Raw genomic sequence first — 11,745 nt, 5'->3', positions numbered from 1 at the left:
AATTTTTATGATTGGGTTGGGTTGGGTAATTGGGTTGGGTTGAATACTTGTGTTTGGATTGGGTTTAGGTGAATAGTGGGCCTATTTATATATTATAATTTTATTTATTAATTTTTTTCGGTTAAACCGAAAAAATTCAGTTAACCGACCGGTTTCAAACCGAATTAAATGTTAACCGAAAAATTAAAAAATAATTAACCGACCTCCAACCGAAAAAATTCGGTTAACCGACCGATTAACCGAATTTGGTCATTTAACCGAATTTTTTTGGTTTTACCCGAATTTTGCACACCCCTATGTATCAGCGAAGCTCCCCCGTGAGCTTAGTGATAAGCTATGTATCAGCGAAGCTCCCTTGTGAACTTAGTAAGAAGCTGTGTATCAACAAAGCTCCCCTGTGAGCTTCGTGATAAGTTGTGTATCAGTGAAACTCCCTATGCAAGCTTAAGTGATTGTTCTCCTTAGTGAGCCCAGCTCTATGCGAGCTAGTGTGATATGTCTCAAAGTGTGTACTCCACTGCGAGTTCAGTTGGATTATATCCAACGTGAAAAAAAGATGAGCCAGTCTTGCAACTTAAGGTAGATTCTGCTCGTAAATGTGAATCGGTCTTGCGAGCTAAGGCAAACCTTGTTCAAAGAAATGGTTTTTTCTGAAAAGTACGAGTTGGCTTCGTGATTTTAGAGCAAACCCAAACTTGTTCTTTTTAAAGGTTTTTTATAAATGAAATAGGCATCGCGATTTTAAGGCGAGCCTTGTCAAATATGATTTAAGAAAAGGCTAATGAGTTTTCAAAACTGGTTTCCAAAGTTATTTTTTTGACAGAATGTGTGAACTAGGTCTTGCAACCTCACCCGCGAACCTAGCAAGCGAAACTTTTTTAAGACTAAAGTTTCTTTTAAAAACTCTGTTTCTCAATATATCCTAATGTTTCTGATTGTTCACTAAGTTCACAACAAACTCACCCACTCCTCTCTTACTTCTTCTCAGGTAAGCAGGTCGTAGATTAGCATTAGTGAGGTAGATGAAGTGGCGAGGTACGCTCTTGAGTAGATGTTGGTGAACCTGGGTTAAAGGCAATGGGATTACTATTATAGGAATTCCTACAATATTTCTGATTTCGTGATTATGATTGTCGAAACCATTTTTTGAAAATAAAAAATTTTAGTTATCGACTTATTAAAAAAGAAAATAGGAGTCGCCACCGATCTTTTATTAAGGTGTGACCGGTTCACCTTGAAAATAATTTTAGGTCTGCGAATTTTGGGAAAAACAGGTTCAGGAGTCGGTTACGCACGAGGAAGGGTTAGCACCCTCGTAACGCCCAAAATTGGTTCCGAATCGATTGTTTAATGTCTTAATGTCGAAATTTTGAAAAGATTTTAAAATACGATCCTTTTATTTTGAATAAAATGAATTGGAAGATAAATAAATTGTTACACTCAGTAAGTTAGAATGCAACATTTCAAATCCTCAAAATTAAGCTTATCCTTTGATTTTTAAAACCCATGCATTTTGAGAAGGATATCCGATTATTCGGGTCAAATGAGAAAATCAAAACCCAATAAGTTAGGGCTCAATTTCACAAAATTCCTAAATATCGAAGATTGCATTTATTTTCATTTGTTAGAAAAATCCTCGTCTCGAGAAAACAACATGTGATATCCAATGCGTTAGGACACAACGTGTCGAGTTCCCGAGAATGAGTTTTTTACCTATGTTTTAATTGAAAGGGACATTCTCGATTATTTAGATTCGTCGAGAAAAATTGGAACCCAATACATTAGGGCTCAATTCTTTCAAAGATTCCAAATACCGAACTTTGCGTTATCTTGAAAGTTTTTGAATAAATTGGTTTTGATACTTAAACCATCTTAAACACCACTTTTTGAACGAATAAAGTGCGATGGAATAACAATGCACGACGCGAGGCGATAATTCGTAAACCATAATATATGTTAATAAATACTAATAATAAATGAATACCAATAAACAAATACCATACGCATAAAGACAATAATTTCACATCACATGTAAATATCAACATTAACATTTAAAAGCTAATGAATTAGAAATCAATAATATACGTATATATTTATATATGAAAGTATACATATAAAGAAAGATAAATACACCTATGTGAAAGTTTGAAATAAATCAATAAATAGAGTTGAGAAAAAAACTTCATAAAATAATTAGTGTCTAAATAAATTTTAAAGAAAATCAACATACATAAAAATACATATATCAGTTTAATATGAATAATACATATGAAATGAAATATTTAATATCAACAACATATATACATATACAAAGAGTAATTCAATATAAAATATATATATGAAGTAGAATTATGAAATATTATTGTATAAATCTTTAAAATTAAATATATATATATATATCCACATGGGTTTTTTAAAAAATAAAATCGTAAAAATGTATATAAATTATACTAGGCTAACATAAAAATGTATGGAATAAAATATTTGTAAAATCAAGTAATAATATATAAAACATAGAATAATACTACATAATGAAATCAAAGAATGCATATAACGAGGTTTGGTAATTTGATGAATAAAAGAGAATATATATATACTAATAATAATAGTAATAAAATAATTAATAAATTAATAAAAATGTAAAAAAAGGAATTAAATTGAAATTAATCCTAAATTAACAGGAAAATAGTAGAATTAAAATAAAGTGGAGGACTATATTGCAATGCGCGAATTATATGGGGGGTTGAGTGGGAAATATCCCTTCCCTTCCAAAACGCAGCGTTTCATGCGAGACTGATTTGAAACAAATTCAAAATCCATGCGGGAAATTTAGAAAGAAACAAAAATGAAATTAAAAGATGGAGTAAAACTGAGGTATCGAAGGTGCAAATAGACCATCAGACCTAAAACGCGCGGATCCTTCCCTCGGGTCGGGTCACCGCGTGGGTCACAGGCCTTTAAACGGCGCCGTTTCACATCACGCATTTAAGTTAAATTTCTGTTAAAAAACATTTGTATCAGCAAAAATAAAAAAAATAAAAGGAAAAGACTTAAACTCTCTGCTAGGGTTTTAACCCCAGCGTTTGCGCTGCTCGGAGGCTCCGTCGGTCCTCGCCTCACCGTCCTCGCTCGAACTCCGATCACAATGAAGCGAACAAGGACTTAATCGGCGCCAAGAAGGTAAATCCCTCCCTTTCCCTCTCTTTATTTATTACTATTAAAAATAATATATATGAAATAGAGATAAAACTGAAGGAAAAAGAACTCGAAAAAATAAATCACCTTTAGAAAACTGATTTTCTATTTCTTTGGAAAATTTTTTTCTCCATACAATATTTGTGCGTGTCCCTCAATACAAAAGGCTCTCTCTTTTTCTTATAGCCGAAATCAATCCGAAAATGAAAAATCCCCCCCCCCAATCCCTTTTTTACATTTTTTATTTTCTCCTATTTTTCTGATTTGCTGTCGATTTGTTGTTTGCTGCAGGTACGGTCGTACGAGGGGGCGAAGGCATCGCGTACGGAAGCAGAGGCTGACGTGGAGCGGCTCGGAGGCTGAACCTACTGGCTGCGGCGTTGAAAGTCTCAGAAACCCTAGGGTTTCTGTTTGTTCCAGTTTGGGCCAAGGGTATTTAGTTGGTTTGGGCTTGTAAGGCAATTGGGCTGGGGTGTATTTGATCTGTATGATTTTTAATTATATATATTTTATTTGGGTTTTAATATTTGTATCGGGCCAGGCAAATTGGGCCTATTACAATGATAACGATAATTAAAGTTAAGATGTTTTGTTATGTTTAAATTCCAGTATATTGATTTGTGAACCATGTTTTAAAGTATCTAATTAGTTCATGAATAAAAATTTATGTTATCCATGCATGAGTATATCGCAATATACTTTATGTGCTATATTTACATGCGTACCCATATAGTGGTTCTTTTATTACATGCGAACCATTGGTAAAATGCACAAACCCATGTATGTTTGCGAACACATGTTTTTATTAGGGGTGAGTATTCGATCGAGGTGAATCAAATCGAGTCAAAAAATTTTGAGTTAGTCGAGTTGACGAATCATATTTTAGCAACCGAACTCAATTTGAATTTTTTTCAAATCGAGTGAAAAAATTTTGATTGAAGTCGAGTCGAGTTAACGAATCATATTATTTATACTTAATGTTGTGTTTACATGGACCGATTATTTAACTAGTAGACGAAGTATAAGATTATTTAACTACATAAACAATATAATTGTTTTACCTTTTAACTTAATGAATAAATATTTATCAAAACAACGTAATTTTGCCTTTTAACTTAATAGTTTTGACTTTTAACTTTAGAAAAGGTAAACATTTATCAAAATGATGTAGTTTTGACTTTTCTTATTCGAATTTTTGGATAACTCGAATTTTGTAATTCATATTTGAGTTAAACCAAAAAACTTAATTTTTTATTCGAGTTGATCCAAATAACTTGATTAACTCAAATAACTTGAACTATGTAACACCCCTTACCCGAGACCGTTGCCGGAATCGAGTACGAGGCATTACTTAGCTTATCTTACTAATTCGGGGCATAAAAATTCGTTTTAAAAATTAATTTCATTGTTTACAGTAATCTGTCCAATCGCGCAGCAGTTACTAAATTGATTATAACTCGAGCTACGGAACTCCAAATTTAATTTCGTAAATTTTTCCTGAAACTAGACTCATATATCTTTCTACCATAAAATTTTCAGAATTCTTGGTTTGACCAATTAATACAGTTTATTAGTTAAATTCTCCCCTGTTTCTTCACTCGACTGTCCTGACCCCTTGGTACTAAAAATAAATTTTCTCATTATAGGATTTTCATATGATATTACCACTTATTTCTACAGAAAATAGACTCAATAAGGATTCTACACATATAAACTACAACTCATAAATATTTTTATACCATTTTTAGTGATTTTCTAAACTCGGAACAGGGGACTCCAGAAATAGATCTGACCATTTCTCACTAAAATTCACATATCTTAAAATATAAATTTCTTTTTGCTAAACCGTTATTTTTATATAAAAATAGACTCAATAATATTTCATTTCATATATCATTCACCCTCTAATTCATTTTATACTATCCTAGGTGATTTTTCAAAGTTATGTCACTATTGCTGCCTGAATTCTGTTTCTTTGCAAAATTTTACCATTTTATGATTTTCATACCTAATTTATCACTTAGACTTTTATAACAATAATTAACTTCATCCTTGACCATTTAAACAACCATTCATCATCAAATACTTACACATCATTCTATAGTAAAATCATATTTACAAATATACAAAATTACTAAATTCCTATACATGCCATAACTAAAAGAAATGTTCACCACCACAATTAGCTCAGAATCGGCTTTGGATGCTGATTCAACAATCCGACTTTGACCTAACCTGCGCACGGAAACAACCGTACGCTGAATATGGAAATACTCAGTGGTATTACCATAATTCGAATTAATAACATTAATCGATAAATTATATACATTTTATAAATGTCTACAATTATTCATTAATTATCTCATGCATTAAATCAACTTGATAATTAATAACAATAAGCTATAATTCAAATCTTGTATTTAATTGTATTCATACCTTATTTCACTATCTCAATTCCATGGGATTTTTCTTTACATCTCATTCCAATAGTTCATTTCAATTCATATACAATTCATTTCATTTAATTTATATTCAACATAAATTTTATTGCAATTTGTACTCACTAATATCATATAACAAAATTTACTCTTTATCACATCATGAACTTTGGGCTCATATCTTTAAATCTCTTATTTCGATTTCCAATTCACACATCAATTCACAACTTCACTTTTTCGTTTCTTCCCATAGCTCAATCAATCACATTTATTCAATTTTCTCATTTCAATTATTTACCCCTATTAACAAGACTCGGACCTTGGCGGTTACACGGATCCAACCAAACACACCAGAACGGCACCCAGTTGCCTCATCGGATAGTTCGAAGCAATAGTTGACACCCAGTGTCTCATCGACTCAAGGTCGAAGTATCCCTGAACTCTTCCAATCCTATGGCATGGCAACTATATCCGACTCAGCCCGACTAGTTAATAGGGTTTCCGAATCACATTTCAATTCAATCACTTTCTCATACTTTCAATTCAAATCATTCCCATTTAATCACCATTTGTTTCAATACATTTTTCTGTTTCAATACATTTTTCTATTTCACTTTCGATTTAATCGCAATTCAACTCAGATTCACTTCCCACTTTCAAATCAATATACAATTCAATACCAATACATATTTCAGATATTCACATATAATCATACTTCGATTCAATTCACACCACTTTTCAATCAATACACAATTCACATATTCACATATCTCAATTTAATATCTCCTTTATTCAATTCATATTTTAATTCATTCAATTAAATATTGATATTCTCCTTATTTTTATTTACTAACATATTATTCAAAATTCAATAATTACTGTCAATAAATTCAATATCAATACGTATATATATATTATTCAATTCAATTATGAAACTCACCTCAATTTGCTTATCGTGTATATTAATTTAATTTTCAACGATTAATAATTAAATTCGAATTATAGTAATACTAACCGTAATTTCTCTCGAGTCACTCCTTGTCCACTTTCTCCTTTCCTTTCTCGGACAATGACTCGTACACGACATTAGCTACGTAATTAAACAATTAAAAATCATTAATACACAATTTCATTAAAATATTTCCTTTTATACCTAAACTTTACCCAAATTCTAATTTAATCCCTTACCAATACTAATTTTATTTTTCCCAATCTAACTCTATATTCTCTCTTAATTCTTACTATAAAGTCAATTTAATTCCTCAATTTCACCATAAATCCCTAATTTCGGGATTCTTTCAATTTAATCCCTATCGATTCAAAACTTATATTTTATTTTACAATTACATTCTTTACTAACTTCTAACTTGAAATTAAATCAATTTAACCCCTAACTAAACCTATATATTTTTCTTTCTCAATTCATACCCTTATTCTACCCAATTTCTTGCTAAACTCATATTTAACTATTTAATTTTTATCATGTTTTCATAATTCCGAATTTATTTCAAATTAATCCCTAAAATTCAAAACTTATAGTTTAGTTTACAATTCAATCCTTTATTCAATTCCAATCAAAATTTCTATCAAATACATCCCTAATTTAACAATTTATTCAACATGAACCATGCTTAATAATCTACTAACTTCCAAAATTTCAACTTAAATCAAGTAGTATTTTATTCTAGGATTTCAAAAAAAATATCAAAATTAAGAGAAAAGGGGATTAAATTGACTTACCAAATTACTTTGAACCTTAAAACCCCAAATTTCTCTTTTTCTTTTCTTTTTTTCTTTCCTTCCTTCCTTCTCTGTTTCGTTTTGCTCTTGTTTCTTTCTTTCTCCCTTCTCTGTTTTGTTTTGCTCTCTGTTTCTTTTCTTTCTTTCTTTGTCATATATATATAATAATAATATAATATAATATAATATAATATAATATAATATATTAATAATAATAATATAATATAAAAACATAATTATTACTTACGCATGTATAATATAATATATATTTTAAATTAAAAATATCTTAGATTTTTCTTTTGTTATGCCGCCTCAACTTTAGAAAAAGGCATAATTGCCTATTTGGTCCTTTAACTTTTCTTTAATCTATAATTAAACTTTTATCCTTATTTCAATTTAGTCCTTTTTCATAATTAACTATCAAAGCGTTAAAATTTCTTAACGAAACTTTAATATTATCCTGTTGACACTCCGTAAATATTTTTATAAATATTTACGGCTCAGTTTATAATATCGAGGTCTCGATATCTCGTTTTCGACCCAATTTACCTAATAATTTCTTTTAAATCACAAAATTCACTGATTTAAAAATATTTCTAAAATCACACTTAACTTATAATTATTAATTAATAAATTTTTCTAACTTTTTCATCAATTTTAGTGATCTCAAATCACTATTCTGACACTACTAAAAATTGGGCTGTTACAAACTATTTAATTCAAAATTTGAATTTTTGATTCAGTTTTTTGAATCAAATCGGATTTCACTCACCCCTAGTTTTTATGCGAACCCTTAGGTTATGTGTTTTCTTGATAAGAGTCTTAAATATGTGAGCCCGTGGTTTACATTGCATTGTATATATTTTTCTTGTCGTGTGAACTATGTTGCTGAATGAAAGTCTAAGTTATGCTGTAAACTCTCAAGTATGATATTAAGCATGCCTACTTATGTTTGTGAAGCTTGTATGTTTGCTTTTTATTTCTGCTGTTGTGTTTTAAGTTAGCGCAACTTTTGTTAAGACTTAAGTGGTGAGTTAGAGGTTAGGTTGGGAGTCAATGGAGAGCCACTTCGATGGCTAATGTAGCTCGCCAAATTTGGGCAAAACTCGACCAAGTTTAGGGTGTTACAGATGACTAGTTTTAAAAGAGTAGGTTTTGATTTGAAAATGTTAGTAAGTACATATTATTTGATTAATTGATTATTTTGAAGTAATTGGTTGAATGGATGTTTAAATTGCTATGCTTGGTGTTTTAAGGCATGTTGAGTAGGTATGTAGGGTAAAAAGATGATATGGTTGAATGATATGTACTTAAACTTGCTTTGGTATAGTTTGATGATTGTGAATGAATTGAGATGATGTGAACATGTGCTGTTTTAAGTTATTATTCAGGTTGAAAGGCTTGGAGTAGGTTTTTAGCTAGTGATGAATTTTGCAAATTTAAAAAACGAGTATAATAGAAACAGAGAGTAACGTCGTGACATTGTTCAAACTTTTTCATGACGATAAGGTCATGTTGCGACGCCAAGGTTGGTCATGGGGCGAGAAATGGCTTGTAAGGTCACAGTGCATAGAAAGACATCACGACGATGATTCCTTATTTTGAAATCTTTTCAATTAGCTCCTATCACTTCCTCGAGTTAGCTTTTAAGCTTACGTAAACTCATGTAAGACCCGTAAATGATTCCATCCTGTATTAAATGCATGTTTTAATTGAATTTAGTTATTAAATTGCTATGAAATGCTTGTACTTTTGAAACTTTTCATTTTAGTCCTTTATTGATTTCATTGAAGCTTCAGAGTTTTAGTAAGTCGAATAAAAACCAAGAATAATTACATTTCATGTTGAATGTAGATATAATTGTTTGATTTTAGCATTAAATTTCATAATTTAATCAAGAATTGATCGCAGTTGCTTCGGCAATGAATGTGACACATTGTAGCTGGGACACAGCGATCGAGTCAAGTAACGAGGTGTTACACATATAGCTAAAGCGAAATGAAAGCTTGTTGAAAGTGAGCAAACTAGCGAATTCAGCATCAGTGACAACATGTGTTTATACTTCCGTAAAAAATTATGTGTGTTGAATGATTCAGGGTTGAAATGAGATATTCTCCATGAAGCTCACAACAGTATCTAGGCAATACATCTAGGTGGCAACAAAATCTCTAATTATTTGAGATCATTCTATTAGTGGCTAGGCATGAAAAGGGAGATAATCGAATACATGGCCAAGTGTTTAGTATGTCAGCAAGTAAAGACAGAACATCAAGTTCCTTCGGGATTGTTGTAACCTATAATGATTCCTGAATGGAAATAGGAACGAGTCACTTTGGATTTTGTGATAGGATTGTTGTTATCTTCGAAAAAGGACTCAATTTGGGTGATAGTTGAAAAATTGACAAAGTCTACTCATTTTATCTTGGTGAGAGTTGATTTTTCGTTGGAGAAACTAGTTGAATTGTATATCTCTAAATTTGTGAGATTGTATGGAGTACCACTGTCTATCATTTTGAATCTGGATCCGATATTTGCCTTTCGATTTTGGGGTAAATTGCACGAATCTCTAGGCACTAGATTGAATTTTAGTATAACATTTCACCGTCAAATTGATGGTCAATCAGAGTGAGTAATTCAAATACTCGACAATATGTTGCGATGTTGTGTAATTGAATTCGATGGAAGATAGGAAAAATTCCTACCTTTGGCTGAATTTGCATACAATAATAGCTATCAATCAAGCATCAAAATGGCACCTTACAAAGTTTTATATGGTTGTAAGTGTCGAACTCCTTTGTGTTGGTCGGAGTTGAGTGAAAGAAAAATTATGGGAACAGACTTGGTGCAAGAGACTAAAGAGAAAGTAGGGGCTATTCAAGATTTCTTAAAGGCTATTTCTGATAGACAAAAGTCTTATCCCAGTCTAAAAAGTAAAGACATTAAGCTTGAAGTTGGTGATAAAGTCTTCTTGAAAGTCTCGCCTTGGAAGAAAGTCTTGTGATTCAATAGAAAAGGGAAACTCAGTTTGAGGTTTATTGGACCTTACGAAGTTCTTGAAAGAATTGGACCTGTAGCATACTGATTAGCTCTACCTCCGAAATTAGACAAAATCCATAATGTTTTTCATGTGTCGATGCTAAGAAGATATAGATCCGATCCCTCTTATGTTTTAACTCCTAGAGAAATTGAGTTACAACCTAACTTGACTTATTGCAAGAAACTAATTAAAATCTAAGCTCGAGAAGTGAAAGAACTAAGAAATAAGCATGTGGAATTAGTAAAAGTATTGTGGCACCATCACAGAGTAAAAGAGGTTACTTGGGAGCCAAAAGAGATTTTGAGATCTTAGTACCCCTATCTTTTCTCAGGTAAATTTCGAGGATGAAATTTCTTAAGGGGGAAGAATTGTAACGAAACGATTTTTAGTGTTATAAAAAATGCAGTTTCAGAACCCCATTTCTATAAATCGAGTTCGTAAATATAAAATAAGAATATTTACAGAGCTAATATAAAAATATATTGAAGAATGGTCAGGGAACTTAGTCGATTAAATAGTTAAGTAAGGCTTATAGACTAAATTGTAAAAGACCAATCACTATAAAATTTTAATTGACAAAAGGCTTGAAGACTTATATGGTAATCAACCAAAGATCTAAAATGGCTATTAAACCATTTTCCATAAGGGCCTAGTGGAGGATGATGACATTCTACATTATATATGTTTAAGAGATAATTATGTTAATTAAACCATGGTTAAATTAATTAAACTAAGTTAATTAGTAACTAATTAAGGTATAAAAGCATAAGTTAGTGGCATTTCGTCATCATCCTCATTAAGCCATCGTCCTCCATAACCAAAAACTGAGGAAAAATCCAAAGTTACTCCTTTATATTCGGCCAATTTTTAAGTATAGAAATTGAGTCATTTTCTTGTAATTTTTATGGATCTGTGTAACACCCATGCCTGGCCCGATCACCAGACCCAGGTATGGTATGTCACAACTTAAAACCATTTAAGTTTGTTAAAAACACTTGAAATTTTTATAACTCTAAGGGTCTCGGTGTATACCCCCGAATTGGCGTTAAACCCAGTATAATAATAACGAAACAATCAAATAAACATTACGCCAAGTAAAATAAAACATAGTTTAAACAAACATCTTGCAGAAGCCTTATAAAAGTCGACAGGATTATATAAAATGCCAGGTGAGTTATTTCCCAAACAAAAGTTTCATGTGCATTTTTGGCAGTTAAATATAATTTAAAACAGTTTGGCGTATAGTCTTAAAGATGATCTCATAAAACATATTTCACTAATATTTAACATATGTCTTAGGAGTACGTAGAAATTCTCTTAAAACAGTGAGTTGGT

At 31.2% G+C, this 11,745-nt stretch overlaps 1 long non-coding RNA gene across 1 annotated transcript; it reads right to left on the bottom strand.

Moving 5' to 3' along the window:
- Nucleotides 1–5,243: 5,243 nt before the first annotated feature.
- On the bottom strand, nucleotides 5,244–7,424 carry LOC107956789 (uncharacterized). The gene is made up of 3 exons (XR_001700257.2): nucleotides 7,374–7,424; nucleotides 6,649–6,723; nucleotides 5,244–5,430 (listed from the first exon to the last, which is right to left on the bottom strand). It is a non-coding gene; the product is annotated as an uncharacterized lncRNA (long non-coding RNA).
- Between the last annotated feature and the right edge of the window lie 4,321 nt (nucleotides 7,425–11,745).

Source organism: Gossypium hirsutum, chromosome D07 (genome assembly GCF_007990345.1).
Source record: "Gossypium hirsutum isolate 1008001.06 chromosome D07, Gossypium_hirsutum_v2.1, whole genome shotgun sequence".
In the NCBI taxonomy this organism is placed as follows: Eukaryota; Viridiplantae; Streptophyta; class Magnoliopsida; order Malvales; family Malvaceae; genus Gossypium; species Gossypium hirsutum.
This window is presented reverse-complemented; position numbering and strand designations above follow the sequence as displayed.